We start from the raw sequence: 15,633 nt of genomic DNA on the forward strand, positions 1-15,633 counted from the left end.
TAAATTTTTTCAAAATAAAAGCCAGGGGGGAAAGTCTGGTGGGAAAAATCTCATCTCATTACCAAAACATGTGGTCTCCTGTTCCCCCACTTCCTGTTTCCCAGGGTATCTGCTTTCAGGGCATTGAGCCGCCTGTTCTGGTATTTACCTCCACGTGTAAAAGTAAAGGCAGATACTGCTATTTGTTAACTCTACAGTTTGAGATCTAACTCATAACTTTCTAGTAGAGTGGGTGACAGTTTTAGCTCTTTTGTATGGAAATCCATATTCAGCCTTTTCACAGTTATGACAAAACATAGGACTATGTAATGATAACAAAAGAGTATACAGTGATTACAATTCCTGAATTGTAAAACTACCTTTTTTACTGGATTTAATTGCTTTACTTGTTCAGTTGTTTTGGTTTTTATGAGCTACTGTTAAATGTTTTCTCACCTAAAAATAACGGCTCTAGCCCTAGCCGGTTTGCTTAGTGGTTAGAGAGTCGGCCCGTGGACTGAAGGTTGTTGGGTTCAATTCCAGTCAAGGGCACATATCTCGGTTGCAGGCTCAGTCCCCGGCCGGTCGGGGGAGTCAACCAATTGGATTGTTTCTCTCACATTGATGTTTCTCTCTCTCTGTCTCTCCCTGCCCGCCCTAGGCCCTCCCCCCCACCCCCCCCCCCCCCCGCCTGCTAAAAAAATTAATGGAAAAAATATCCTCTGGTGAGGATTAACAAAAAATATAAATACCAGCTCTATAAAACCCCACCCGATGTCATGTCCCGGTAAGTCACTTCCAACAGTCCCATGCTCACTCCTAAGACACCTGGTGTGAAGCTTTGGGTCTGACGGCATGCTCCCCAGGTTTCTGCACAAGAACCATGTTACCTGGGGCTTCCTCTACTGCCGCCCTGGAATGCCCATTGCGTCTCTCCTGTGTGGGCCCCGGATTCCTGGATCCCGGTTTTTCCTTTGCTTCCTTATCCTCATAGCTAGCTATCTGTGTTTTGTTGAGGAGTTGAATTCCATTCAAATTCCTGACTCTTCGTCTGAGACCTTTCCTCTCTAAAAATTCTTGGGATATTTTCTTCTATCTGATGTCCTGACAACCACTTATGGGTAATGAGGGCTGCTAATTGGCCGTAAGTTCCTATAGTTTTCCCTAGTGGCCCAGGTCCTAAATCTTTGAAATATAACAAAACTAGCTTCCTCCCCCTTCTCAGCTCACAAATACATGTGCAGAGGCGAACCTAGAGGACCGGGGTCTTGGCGGGCACCCAACGAGAATTTGTTTCCTTCTCTACTTCCCTGACACTGAGAACCACTCTCGTAGCATCCCTTCTCACTCACCTTTCTCCCGTCTGATTCTTAGGACTTGATCTCCATCCCATAGTTCAAAGGACTTTGGGTACCACCAGCTCAGTCCGGGGTTCTGAGAAGTGCCTGGTAGCCACGAACAAGAGGAAGCAGGCGCCTCTCTGAGAAAGGAAAAGAAGTGAAAAAGGCAGGCCAGCTCCACCATTCCGCAGCGTTCCTAAACCAGGAAAATCCCAGGATGTTTCCACCATTCCGCAGCGTTCCTAAACCCGGAAAATCCCAGGATGTTTCCACCATTCCGCAGCGTTCCTAAACCAGGAAAATCCCAGGATGTTTCCACCATTCCGCAGCATTCCTAAACCAGGAAATTCCCAGGATGTTTTGAAGTAGAAGAGCCAGGAGTTCATCTTTTCATCATACCCACGCACCATGTCAAGTGCAGTAGGGTTTCTGGTCACTGGTTCTCCAACGGGACTGGAATCATTTGCCCAGGAGAGAAAAAGGCAAGTATGGCACACCATTCATATATATATATATATATATATATATATATATATATATATATATACACACACACACACACACACACACACACACATATATATATAGTTGATTTCAGAGAGGAAAGGAGAGGGGGAGAGAGAGAGAGAAACATCAATGATGAGAGAGAATCATTTACCATTGAGCCCACAACCCAGGCATGTGCCCTGACTGGGAATCGAGCCTGTGACCTCCTGGTTCATAGGTCAATGCTCAACCACTGAGCCACAATAGCTCAATTTTGTATATGAAAAAAGTTTTTTTTCACTCTGGCCGGTTTGTCTCAGTGGATAGAGCATTGGCCTGTGTACTGAAGGGTTCGGGCTCGATTCTGGTCAAGGGCACATACCTCAGTTGCAGGGTCCTCCCTGGCCCGGGCCCTGGTCAGGGCACATGCAGGAGGCAACCAATTGATGTATTTCTCTCACATCAATATTTCTGTCTTTCCCTCTCTCTCTAAAATTCAATGGGAAAATATCATTGGGTGAGGATAAAAAAAAAAGGTTTTTTTTCCCCAAGAAAATAATCTGGACAGTGAGTTGCCAAACCATAAGTAAATGGAACAAAAAAATCAGAAGTCTCAACTTATGTTTGTACTGTGGTCATATTGACTATCTGGCTGGAGACCTACTTAATACTCTAACCAACTGGACTACACTTCAGGGCTTGATTGTAGAAAATTTGAGCAAAGGTACAAAGGAGGTAAATATCACCTGTATTACCTCCCAGGACTAAACCTTATGCAAATTAATATCCATACTGTTTATTTACAAAATTGAAGTTATACAAAATCTACTTTAAAACTTCCTTTATCATCAAATAGGCTATGATCGTTTTTCTCATGCTGTGAAATATATGTGTGTGTGTGTGTGTGTGTGTGTGTGTGTTGATTGATTTTAGAGAGAGAGAGAGGAAGAGAGGGAGAGAGAGACACAGAGAGAGAAACATTGATTGTTGTTCCACTTACTTATGTATTCATTGATTGACTCTTGTGGGTGTCCTGACCAGGGATTGAACCGCAACCTTGGCGTATAGGGACCATGCTCTAACCAGCTGAGCTGCCTGGCCAGGACCCCGTAAAGTATATATTTTATGTGTTCTATTTTGATAAAATATACTGCATTTTTAGTGAGTCTCCCCTGGTGGACATTGGTTTCCAGTGTTTCAGCTTAAGGACGCCCTTGAAGGGAGTCACGCAACGGGTGGGGCTTGCCCTGGGGGAAACTTCGGGTGCACCCACGGCTTCAGCCTGTGACAGTCTGGACTCAGGTGGGAAAGTCCCAGCTTCCTTCCAATATTTAAAGGTGAGCGTTTGGAAGAGGAGTAAGACTTGGTCTGTGTGGTCCCAAAGGGAAGATTTAAAAGAGTGGATGGGAACTCTGGGGAGACCAATATGTGGTGAGTAGAGACGATTTTCTACAGTTAAGGGCAGCCAAAGTCGGTCCGGGCAGTTTCAGGAGGTAGTGAGTGTCCAGCGGGTGAAATGCTTACACACAGGCTTAGCAGCTCGGATGCGTTTGAGAACGCGGAAGAAGTCACTAATTTATTTGTTTTCTTGGAAGGGGAAGGGTTCTTGGGAAAGGCTCCAAAAGTGAACATTTGAATTCAGTCCTCTTGTTATTTCTCTCAGGGCCCGATATTTATACAGTGATCTACAGTTCATAAAGATCATAGTGAATCCCCTTTTAAAATGAGGAAGCATTCAGAGAGGCTAAGGAAACTGGGTTCCTACGCTAGGAGGTAGTTGAGACTAGACTAGATGTCCGTGCTCTTGGTCCTCACAACTGCTTTGTTCCAGTTGCTATTATGACTCTTCAGGTCACCAGCCCCTTCTATGAAGTCCAGACTCACAGGACGTCGCCTATGCCTTCCTTCACTGCAGGGAAATGGAAATGTCCCGATGACGAATAGGTACGAACATGTCACTGTACAGCTAACAGGTAAGGTCTCCTGTGTGTCACCTCCCCCACAGCAGCGCCTGCACGATTTTGACAGGGAAGGGTGGGGCTCCACGCTGACATCCTATGAGTCTCTGATGTCTCAGGGGCCTTCTGCTCAGGACAGGCCCCTGCTTTATGGTTAAATAATACACTTCACACTTCGGCTCGCTGTCTCCTATGTACTCTGTCAACGCGGAACTTGAAACACTGGGCTTGGACCCTCAACTCTAGCTGTCCAGCTGCAAAGCACATCGCTTAGGAATTTATCCCTGTTTCAAGCACCCCGTCTAGAAGGAAATGTCAAGATCTCCTTTTGGCTACAGGAGGGGCCTAGCACCCACCATCTTCAGGCGACCAGCTGCCTGGGGACCCTTTCCACCAGGCGGTTCTCGCCAGAGCAAGCCCGAGGGTCCTGAGATGATGCCCCCGCTGAAAGGCATCCACATTCAGTGCTCCCCTGAGGCCACTGGGGCCCTTCCTCAGGGTTTGCAACCCGCCCACCAGGCCCCTCCCAATCCTCAGGAAGCCTGCATCCTCTGCGGGAGGAGAGGGAGGCCGGAAGCAGATGGCCATCCCCATTCAGCCCTCTCGCTTTCAGCCATTTCCTGGTTTTAGTTACTGGCCTACTGGTAGTTCCTTTCTTACAAGAACAGCTATTGGGTACCCAATATATGCCAAGCACTAGGAGTAAAAAACAACAACAAACAAGCCAATGAGCAAAGTCTCTGCCCTTCAAGAGCTTCCTCTTCTGACAGATGGAGGAGGGAACCTGCAATGAACCTGCCAGGGGGTGCGCTGAGAGGGGAATGAGGCCTCACGGGCGCCAGAGAGAACAGCAGCCTGCAAGGACCCAGTCCTGTGTTCTGGGGACCTCACTTGGGAAGCCCCAGCACCGAGGCCCGAGGGAGGGTCCTGTCACGCAGGGTCTGTGGACACACTACCAAGTAGGAATGTTATCCCCAAACCATGAGGAGTCCTCTCGGTTGTCAGCGGGCAGTGCTGGGATCCTGAACTTGAGGAGGGTGAAGGGGAAAGGAGACAGGGAGGCTGGGAGTAGCTTTCAGTCTATTACTCTTTTCTGTTCTGTTTGGATTTTTCAAGCCATGGACTTGAATGGTTCTTATTTGAAAAATAAACAATGGTTATCTGGGCAATGAGAGTAGTGGCTCCCTTTGTCTTATTCTTTATACTCTTGGTGTTACAGATCTCAAAAGGTAACATAATAAATAATTTTTGCGTTCATGTATTTTTTCCCAGTTCTATTGAGATATAGTTGACATACAGCACTGTTTAAGTTTAAAGTGTACAGGATAATGATTTGATTTGTATATATGTATTGTGAAATGATTACCACAATAAGTTTAGTCAATATCCATTACCTCATAAAGATACAAAAAAATGTTCCTTTTTTTTTCTTGTGATGAGAACCCTTAGGATTTATTTTCTTAACAGCTTTCATACAGGGTGGGGCAAACGTAGGTTTACAGTTGCGAGTATGTGAAAGAGTTCATTCTTGTAGTATTATTTATTAATTATATTATTTTCCATACTCACAACTGTAAACCTACGCTTGCCCCACCAGGTATACACCATACAGCAGTGTCTGCTGTAGTCACCATGTTGTACGGTACATCCCTAATATGTCTTTATTTGATAACTGGAAGTCCCTACCTTCTGACCACCTTCATTCAATTCCCCCTGCCCCCGGCCAAATTTTGCTTTTAAAAGCCTGCAGGTGCCGAAACCGGTTTGGCTCAGTGGATAGAGCATCAGCCTGCGGACCAAGAGGTCCCGGGTTCGATTCCGGTCAAGGGCATGTACCGGGGTTGCGGGCACATCCTCGGTGGGGGATGTGCAGGAGGCAGCTGATCGATGTTTCTCTCTCATCGATGTTTCTAACTCTCTATCTCTCTCCCTCCCTCTCTGTGAAAAATCAATAAAAAATATATTTAAAAAAAAAAAAGCCTGCAGGTAAATGTAGACATGAATAGACATGCTTCCTGTCCTTCATAATATACTTTGGCTCTTTGACCTGGCCCTGGATTTAACAGCACATCCAGGTAGACGGCTATGGTTTTTGCATTTGGGCCTGTGAACCCTTAGAAAGAAGATACCGACTAAGAAGAGCTGTGGCTAAGTGAGCTCAACCTGAAAACAAAATAAAACAAACAAACAAAAAAACACTGAACCTAGCAGCCATTTCTGCTCAGGGGCCTCGCATGCAAACTGAACTTGCAGGAGAAGCCTGCCCTGAACTGCCTGCCTGCCCTGTGCTCCTGCCATCCCAGCCAGTCCTTACTGAGGAGTTCCTGGAATTCTGTTTCAACCAATAAGAGTAAGGTTTTCCCCAACCATCCCAACTGTGCAGGTAGATCGCCATCAACAGACCAATCAGAGCAGCTCATTTCTGACCAATCAGGACAGCGCTTTTTGGACCAATCAAACTGTGAGGGTTTGAAATCCTCATTTGCATGAGGACAGAACAATCATGGGCCAGAAGCAGGGACTTCTGTGGATATAAGCCAGCTCCCCTCTGGCTCTGGGAATGCACTTTCCGTCTCCACTGAAGATTGAAGGCTGTGCTTCCTGGCTGATCTGAGCGCTGAAGATGTACCACCTGAGCCAAGCAGAGCGGACTGTTGCAGGAGCAGGCTGCACAGAACAGAACAACAGGTTAACGAATAAACAAAATCTGACACATTCACACATGGCAGCAGAGCACCTGGTCTAGGTAAGAGGGGTTGGGGAGGGGAGGCAGTGAGGCTGAGCAGGGGAGAAGTCTGGCCTCGGTCCACTTGGGAGATGGCCGGGGATGGAGATGGTCACTGATAACCTGAAGTGATGGATGTCTGGTGTTGAGATCATACACTAGCCACTAGCCTAACAACAATGGCTTTGCAGAGCCTGCCCTTCCTTCCTTCCTTCCTTCCTTCCTTCCTTCCTTCCTTCCTTCCTTCCTCTCCTCCTCCTCCTCCTCCTTCTTCTTCTGTTAAATTAAAAAAAGAAATCAATAAAGAGATGACAATTCTTCCCCTCTGCCCCAAAGGAGCATGCAGGTAGGATACAAATAGTATATATATATATATATATATATATATATATATATATATATATATATATATATATGACATTAAGTGGGCAAAGAAATGCAAACTAGAACAAGAGTGTGGAAAAAAGTCATTCTCACATACTACTTTTAGGAGTGCAAATTGGTGAAATCATCTCTGAGGGATATTTTGGCAACGTGAATCAAAGCTCTGTAGGGATTTATGCTCTTATCCTAAGGAAATAACTGGACAGGTGTGTAGAAGTATATATGCAGTGTTTATGCAGCTTTATTTATAGTAACAAAAGAGGAAAACTTCCTGTAAAAATAGAGGAGCAGTTAAATGAATTGTGGCCCATTCCACTGATGGCTGTTAAAATAATTATCTAAATTTCAGTTGATTAACACAAAACCATGTTCATAACATAATTGTAAGTAAAAAAAAAAAAAAATAAGAAGGCTTAAAACATGTGCTGATGTGTCTGTGTGGGTTTACGTCTCCCTAAGAAAGTCTGGGAAGATATATGCCAATATAAAGATATTATTACGGGTTATCTCTGGGGGGTATCTCTGAATAACCTTCACCTCTTCTTTTTTCCATATTATAAACCTGTTTCTAATGACCATAAATTACTTTCTTTTTTGTTGTTGTTTTTGGACCTCAGATGTAGAGAATTGAGTATTAACCTCTTGATTCATAGCATGCTATCATTGCCGGTGTAAATAAGGCCCCTCTCTCATTTTAATTTATTTTATTTCTGTTAATCTGTTTGATATACACGAATTCCTTTTAAAATCAACCAAAAATAAAGCTTGTACAGGGGGAGCAATAAAGACCTTCACTCAGAGTCTGCAAGGAGAGCAGGGGTGTCCTGGCCACGCCTCTGTCCAGGGGTGACTTGTAAATTGTCCACCTCGTCACCTGGTGAGAGGGGCAGTCATCGGAAGGAATACTGGTTAGCCTGTCCTTGGAATGTTTGGCTTATACTTCCCAGGGGGGTTCCACTCCTGAGCTGACGGGTAGTACAGTACCCCACCAAGAGTGTCTTCAACATGTGGAGCCAAGCAAGACGCCCCCCATCTTGGCTTAGATCTGGGTGTCACTTTGCCAGGGCTGCCATAACCAAGTGCCACACAGCAGGTGGCTTCAACCACAGAAATGTATTGTCTCCCAGCTCTGAAATCTAGAGGTCAAAGATCCAGGGGTCAGGGATGTTGGCTCCCTCTGATGACTGTGAGGGTGCATGTGTTCCGTCTTCTCTCTCAGCTTCTGCCAGCCGCAGGCGTGCCTCGGCTTATAGGTGGCATTCTGTCTTCACTTCGTCTTCCCTGTGTGTGTGTCTGTCTCGGTCTAAATTTCCCCTTGTTATAAGGACACCAGTCATATTAGATTAGGGCTCACTCTAAGGACATCTTAATGACCTCTGTCATGACCTGATCTCCTAATCTTGAGTTGTGTTTTTTTTGGGGGGGGTGGAGGGGGTGGAAATAGGTTTTGCAATTATGCCTGTGTTTGAATCTCAGCTTTACCACTTACTGGTGGCGTGGTCTAGGGAAAGTTTACTTACTCAGGACTTGTTTTCTCGTGTGTATCATGGGGATATAATGTTGCTGTGAGGGTCAGAGACATGCTAGAATGTACTGGGCAAGTGGAGGCTGTTCTTATGGGCGAGTTGGGGGTCCATGCCCGTGTGAGGAGAATCTTAAATGAAAGCAAGAACTGAACCGCTGAACCTGGTGAAGACTGAAGTGGCCTTTGTACCAGAGTCCTTCCTGCTTACAGGTGCTCACTTGTTTGGAGCCAGCACAGTTATTTTTTAGGTAAAGCCTATACAAAACTCCCTTACAGCATTCCAACCTGGACACGACAGGGACAGGTCATTGACCAATGCTGTGTAAGGCTGTCACACCGGGGAAGAGGGGGTGGGGGGATTGGTGGAGTGTGGCCAAGAGGGACGGGTGCAACCTTCTAGATATGGAGACCAGCAGTGTCTTCTTATACTGCATGATTATAAGCTCAAGATTTTGTCTCATCATATTCTAGATTGATTTGATTGAAGACAAGGGAATATTTGTTGTTAATGACAATATTTTTTCCATGGTTTTTTTTTTTTTTTTTTTTTTTTTTTTTTAGAGAGTGGAAGGTAGAGAGACATGGATGTGAGAGAGACACATCCATTGGTTGCCTCCCACACACACCCTGACATCAAATGGGAGACCCTTCAGTGTGCAGGCCAACACTCTAACCACTGAGCAACACTTGCCAGGGCAAGGGCACATTTCTTGAGGCACTGTTATATCCGTTCCAGGTTACCTAGAAGATTAATTATGCAGGTTCCGTTCACTATCACCAATAACAATTTGAGTCAAATTTAACTTAGTGTTTAAAGGCTGCCAATGCTCAAGTGTTCTCATCGAAGTAAAATTGGTGAATGGGGTGGGGGTGGGGAGCAGAGAGAGGAGAAGCAGGAGGAAGGAGCTATATAGGTGGAGGTGTGAGTTTGGGAGGAATTAAGGTATGAATCTCTCACCTCAATAGGACACTCTTGACCACTCCCTTCCAAACAATCTAGTTGAATGTGGACTTTAATCACATCAGTAGGGCAATCTGAAAGAACATTTTTTAAAAAAAAGATATTTTTATTGATTTCAGAGAGGAAGGGAGAGGGACAGAGAGATAGAAACATCAGTGATGAGAGAGAATCACTGATCGGCTGCCTCCTGCACGCCCCACGCTGGTGCATGTAACCTGGGCATGTGCCCTAACTGGGAATCAAACCATGAGCTCCTGGTTCGTAGGTCCACCCTCAACCACCGAGGCCTGCCAGCTGGGCTCCAGAAGAACTTTTGACAGTTACAGCAACTTTGGGTACCACAAAGAATCGGTCTTTAGAGCTATTTGCTTGACTACTTTTGCGTAATTTATTTTAGGTTAGTGATTTCTTTCAGGGCCTGTTAATTCGAATGGTTACCTTAGTGTATCAATGTTTTAATTGCTGAAGGAGGTAAACATTTGTTGGAAACCGTGTAGAGCAAGTATCTTTCCTGGAGTCACATAGGACGGAGACCAGTATTTATTGCAGGGTTTTCTTTATGGCTATAAAATTGTATCTGTTTGCTACTGTATTTGTGAACAGGTTTGGCTTAAACATTGGTATCAGCACTGTCACAGGATGGAAAAAAATCAAACTTAGAAATCATTAAATTAGTGACTTGGTGTAACCTCATATCCGTGCTATCCTTTTAAGCGTAACATTTAACTGCCATTTTATTAGGTTTGGTACAGAATACGGTTTTTAGCCGGTGGCTGTCCGCGGATTACAAAGTAGCCAGCGCAGCATGGCTCCTGGCTCAGCCGGGTCTCGCTACCTGGGCAGCACACCTGGCCACGTTCATGTAGGAAGACGGGCCGACATCACACAAGTAAAGGAAAGCATGGTGGTTGAACTCGGGATCTGGGAGCAGACGGTGCATGAAAAGGAAAGACGGGGCGCCGGGCGACACAGGTGCGCGAACGGCTCCGGGGCGGACGGAGGGGCCTTCGGGCCGGGAGGGCTGCGCCGGGCGGGCAGGCTCTGCAGTCGCCGGGAAGCGCGTGCCCGGCCTCCACAAAGTTTGCGTGATGGCTGCGCCCGTGGCTCCCGGACGCCGGCATTGGCTGCCGCACAGGCCGAGCGGCGTGATTTAATCAAGGTGTCAGCCGCAGGGGCATCCCGGAGTCCGGGGAGGCGGCCGGCATTCCTGAGATGTCTGGAGAGCGGAGGCGGCCTCTCCCCCACCCCCCGCCGCGGCCTCCGTGGGCATTTTCCGGCGACGGGGGCTCGCGGGCCCTTCCAAGAACCGTGTAAACGCGCGGGCGTGCGCACCCGGCCGCGGGAAGGTGGCCGGCGAGCTCCCCGGGGATGAAGGTGAGAGCCCGGGCCGGGCGCGCGGGGGTGGGCTTCCCGGGACCCCGCGCGGTGGCGGTGGCGGTGGCGGCGCCGGCCCCCTTCCCCTCCCCCCTCCCCCGGCGCGGGCGGGGCTGCGGGCCCACGGAGCGGAAGCGCGGGGCTCCGGGGGCGGAGGCGCAGAGGCCGCGCGCGCTCCCCGGGCCGCAGTCGGCGCGGGCGCGGGGCGCGGCCAGGCGGCCGGGGAGGCGGCGGGCTCTGGCGTGCAGGCCGGGCCGCCGCCTCGGCCCCCCTTCCTCTCCCCTCCCCTCCCTCCGCCCGGTCGTCGCCCTCCTCTCCCCTCCCCCGAGCGAATCACGCGCCCTCCTCTGACACTCGTAGCGGGCCCGAGCTCCGAATTTATTCTTCACGTGACCCGAGGGGGTTGGGTGGTTGGTCGGGGACGGCGGAGGAGAGGGAGAGGAGGGAACAGAATCTGCCGTTGCCCGAGCAACAGGCCCCGCCCTCCGGCTTGGGCCGGGGGGCGGGAGGAGGACGTCAGCACGTCAGCCGGGGTTTTGCGTTTTGATTGACAGTTGCTATAGCGACCGGGTCGGTCCGTCGCCATTTTGTTGGTTGGTTTTTTTTTAAACCCTTTCGCTTCCCGCCCGAATAATAATAAAAAACCCTATTGGAGTGAGGCGGGGGTGGTGGCGGCAAGAGCGGCGGGGGGATCCGGGGAGACTGCTGCCGTCGCTGCTGCTGATCGCGGCTCAGGTCGGGCTCAGGGAGCGGACACCCCGAGCGGGGGGTGCGGGCGCCGCCGCCGCCGCCGCCGCTTCTGCTGCTGCTGTTCCTGCTGCTGCTGTTGGTGCCGCTGCCGCCGCCGGCGAGCGGGCGGGACCGGTGTGAGTGTGCGAGTGTGTGTGCGAGCGAGCGTGTGCGAGGGCGAGTGTGCGTGCGCGCGTGTGTGTGAGTGTGTGTCTGTCTGCGGGGACTCGGGGGCGGGCGGTTCGGGCTCTCCTGGCGGAGGAGCCGCCGCCGCCGCCGCCGCCGCTCGGCCCGGCGCTGCTCGCTGCGCAGGTTCGGAGCGCGCGCCATTTTGTGAGATTTATAAAATCCTCCTCGGGAAGGAGCCGCGGGAGCGGCCGCCCCTCGGCGCCCGGCCTCGCCGCCGCCGCCCTCCGCCCGGGCCGGGCCGCGCGGCGCCGCCGCCGGGAGTCGGGGTCCGGGGACTGCGGTATTTGCCGGGGAGGGGCCTGTCGCCTCCCCGGCCCCGGGCGCCGCTGGACCGCGGGCCGGACGGAGACCGAGCAGCTGCGGCGCGGAGCCGGGAGCGGAGAGAGGCGGCCGGGCGGCACCGGCTGCGGACTCGCGGCGGCAGCGCAGCGGCGGGAGCCCGAGGCTGAGACTCACCGGAGGGAGCGGCGCGAGCGCCCCGCCATCGTCCCGGTGAGTGTCCGGCCTGGCCGCGGCCCCGCCCGGCCCGGCGCCCGGCTCCCCCCCGCGGCCTGCAGCCGGGCCGCGCCGAGGCCGGCCGGGCGGAGGGAGGGACCTGCCATTTTAGGAGGAGGCGCCGCGGCCCGGGGCTGGCGGCCGGGGAGGGAGCCGCTGGCCCGGTCCCGGAGGAGCGGCGGGCGCGAGCGGAGGGAAAGTTGCTGGAGGGCGGGAGCGGGGGCCGCGGCCTCCTGGGAGCCGGGGCCCGGGGGCCGGCGCCGGCGCCAGACCTTCACTGGGCGCCCGGGCGCAGGGCAGGAGGCTGTCCTCCTCCTCCTCCTCCTCCTCCTCTTCCTCCTCATCCTCTGCCCCCAGCTCCTCCCTCGTCCCTCCTCTCGGCCCCTCCAGTGCGGGAGCCGCCGGGGTTCCCGGCAAGGACAATGCACGGGTTAAGGAAATGGGGCCGGCGGCCGGGCGAGGCGCCGGGCGGTCGGGAGCCGGGCCCTCCGCGGCCTCGGGCGTGTTCCGGGCCTGGGTACCGGCGTGCTCGGAAGTTGAGCCGCGGGTGCAAGCGATCCCGGTCGCTCGACGTGGAGCGGGGGCCGCTCCGCCGCCGGAGGAGCCGGGGGCCGGGAACCCGCACACGATCCCCGAGACCTGGGTCTCGAGCAGAACTTCACGCGTCTGTTCGCAGACCCAGACCTCCGCTCGGTCGCGGGGACACCCCGCCCGAGGCCCCTCCCTCGCCTGACATGGTTAAAGGGCGGAAGGAGTAAGTGATGGGCCCCGATGGCTGGGCCGGGCCTTCGGTCCACCCCTAGATGCATCCCCTGCATCCTGGAACCCAGGGCCGCCCTGGAATGGCCGCAGCATTTGGTCCGTGCATCCCACCCAGGCTGTCAGGAAAACACACCTAGAGCATTGCGTTCACCCTGGTTGAAGGATGAGGACGAAAAGGGCCACGCACTCCTCTGGGGGCTTTTCCTGCATTTGCCCGCTCACCGTACCGGTAGGAACTTACCCATTTCACAGATGGGGAAACTGAGGGTGACTCACCCAAGGTCACGGAGCTGGAGCGCTGGCTGCCCTCCCTAGGTTACAGCTCACTGTCAGAATGCCCGTCCTGAAGCCATGTGTGTAACGACTCGGGGCTCTGACCGAGATGGTGTCGTGTGTAGGTGAGCATAGCATTACCTGCAGTTTGCTGAAGGGAAAAGGAAAGGAGCTGAGCACTCCTAATGAGACTTAGCAGCCCCCATTCCACCCAGAGAACCATGTAGACATTTTTTTTTTTTTTGAATGGAAGGAATTAAATGTGGTACATTTTGTTCTCCACACTTAGTTTTAATTATAGGTGTCATGTAAGTATTGGTGAGTCATAAGAAAGTTTTGTGTAAAGTTATGTTTAGTCATTTTTTATCTTTGAATACATAGATTTCTTCTGTGACCCCTTACACCGTACATATACAGTGTTTAAGAATGGATCTATTTAATACTTTGATTTTGGGGTGTTTAATAATTCAGTGGAATTTTCTTTAGCTTTTGTTTTCTTAAATTTCTCATATTTTAATTGTTTAGTTACATTAGGAGTATTTTCTGAAAACTATAAATATGAGGCTAGCATTAAAATTTCATATGTTGATTTTAATCTGAAGAAATTAGTTTCAAAGAAATTGTAGATTCTTTGAAAAAAGTTTGCTTGGCGATGGTTAAGACTTTTAATATACATACAACTTTCACTTAAAATACCCCATTGCTTTTGGAGGATTTGCCTTGCCATAGCAGTGGTGTTTTTGGTGGCTGTCCAAATTCATTTAGACTTCAAACCTTGCTAGCATGTTAAGGACTCCTGTCAATGTCTGTACCAAGTTGTATGGTAAGACTGAGTATAAAAAGTTCAGAAGAGACGTAAGCTTAGAAAGGAAGGGCCATCCCTGTCTGGCTAAGGTGAAGGCACACTTATTTGAAACATAAAAATGAGTCTAGATTTGAAGAAATAGATTTGAATGAGCGAATGGTCATTATTAGTAAGAGTGGGAGATAGACTGAGTGATCTAGTAAGATCTTTATTGTTAGGAATTTGGAATTTAGGGCTAAGACTGATTCTTAAACATATTTTAAAGACATTTTGGTGGGACCTTATTAGAAACAACAAATATACATTTACTGTGTTGGGGATTAAAAAATTAATGATTTAGTCCAGTCTTTTAGGGGCACCAACATTCAAAATAAAACAAAAATATTCCGTTTTAATGCACTGTCCTGTTTGGGGAAGGTAGATAGTAAAAAATACCCTTGGTTAGAATGTCCCCCCCCTTCTAGAATATTGTTCAGTGTCTGGCCCTTCGTTTTATTTACGGAGAGTTACTGTGTTTATGACTTAAAGTTGGGGGTGGGGTGGGGAGTGGTAAGTGTAGCAACTAGTATTTAAGGATTTATATAGGTTTTTATAGTGCTATGAATGTTTATCCGCAAAAGCAAAACCCAAGATAACTTGTTATAGCACATGGTATAGAATGACCTTGGGCATGTATTTTTTTTTGAAACTATACAAAGGAAGAAAAGACTAATTTGTATTGAATTTTGGGTACTAGAAAACAATTTAGAAAATAAGAAATAGTTTAGAAGTCTAGTCTGCACAGGATGTTTCACATGCATATTTATTGTTGGCAAGTGTCCAGTTATGGGAACAAAATTTGGATAGAAGTAACTTCGTTATGAATAAGAAGGGAATTGCCTTATATATATGACATTAAATATAAGATTAATAGAACAGGGGGCTTCATTTGTGACTTGGTATTTGTAATAAGTTGTGTATCCATTTCTCTTTGCTTTAGCAGTAATTTTTCTCTATTCAAAGAACTTGCACGTCCCCCCACCCCTCCAAGCAGTTTCTCTTATCCCTAAGGAAAAACTTTAACCATCTGAACCCACCAAAACTTAAAAACTTCCAGAAAGAGTCTTTATAAAGAAATTACCTCTTTTCTCCCCAAATTTAATTAGTCTTTAAATTTGTTATATTTTTTAGCAGTAATTTAAACTGTGATCTAAGAATTTGTGTTGAGTATTTTGGTGGTCTTACCTCCAGAAACTCGTGTATATTTTCTTTTTAGAAGATACTGTATGAAACTATCAAACATGGTCACCTGAGATTTTACATTAACACAGCTGCCCTGTCAAAGTGTTGTGGAACTTGGATAAGAGCACCTTATATAAATAATGATTATGCCACTTAAGAGACTTCTTAACATGTATTATTTTGACCATTGGGCAATGTTTTGATGGCTAGAGAAAATTTGGTAATTCATAATCCAAGGCTAGCACAATTTTGGATTAAAAAATTTTGGGTAGTTAAAACTTGTGTTTAATTACTTGGAAAAATAATCAAATTTTTAAAAATTACTTGAAATTGCTCTTCAGTTGCCCCTAAATGAAGAAATCTTGCCTTATGTCAATACTAGAATGTTAAGCTAGAGCTGTAAAGTTTACCATTGGTTATGTGAAAG

At 48.9% G+C, this 15,633-nt stretch overlaps 1 protein-coding gene across 6 annotated transcripts in view; it reads left to right on the forward strand.

Annotated features, from left to right (window-relative positions):
* Positions 1-10,427: 10,427 nt before the first annotated feature.
* The window catches only part of DYRK1A (dual specificity tyrosine phosphorylation regulated kinase 1A), a 137,398-nt gene continuing 132,192 nt past the window's right edge, over positions 10,428-15,633 (forward strand). For 3 of the 6 annotated variants that reach the window (XM_059686464.1, XM_059686465.1, XM_059686467.1), the window contains exon 1: positions 11,375-12,142. The gene's annotated coding sequence lies outside the window, so the exon portion shown is untranslated. Of the gene's footprint in view, positions 10,733-11,372; positions 12,143-15,633 lie in introns of those variants that run through there. The other 3 variants (XM_059686463.1, XM_059686462.1, XM_059686466.1) reach the window with 3 other exon arrangements.

The sequence above is a fragment of the Myotis daubentonii genome, chromosome 3 (assembly GCF_963259705.1).
Source record: "Myotis daubentonii chromosome 3, mMyoDau2.1, whole genome shotgun sequence".
NCBI classification, from domain to species: Eukaryota; Metazoa; Chordata; class Mammalia; order Chiroptera; family Vespertilionidae; genus Myotis; species Myotis daubentonii.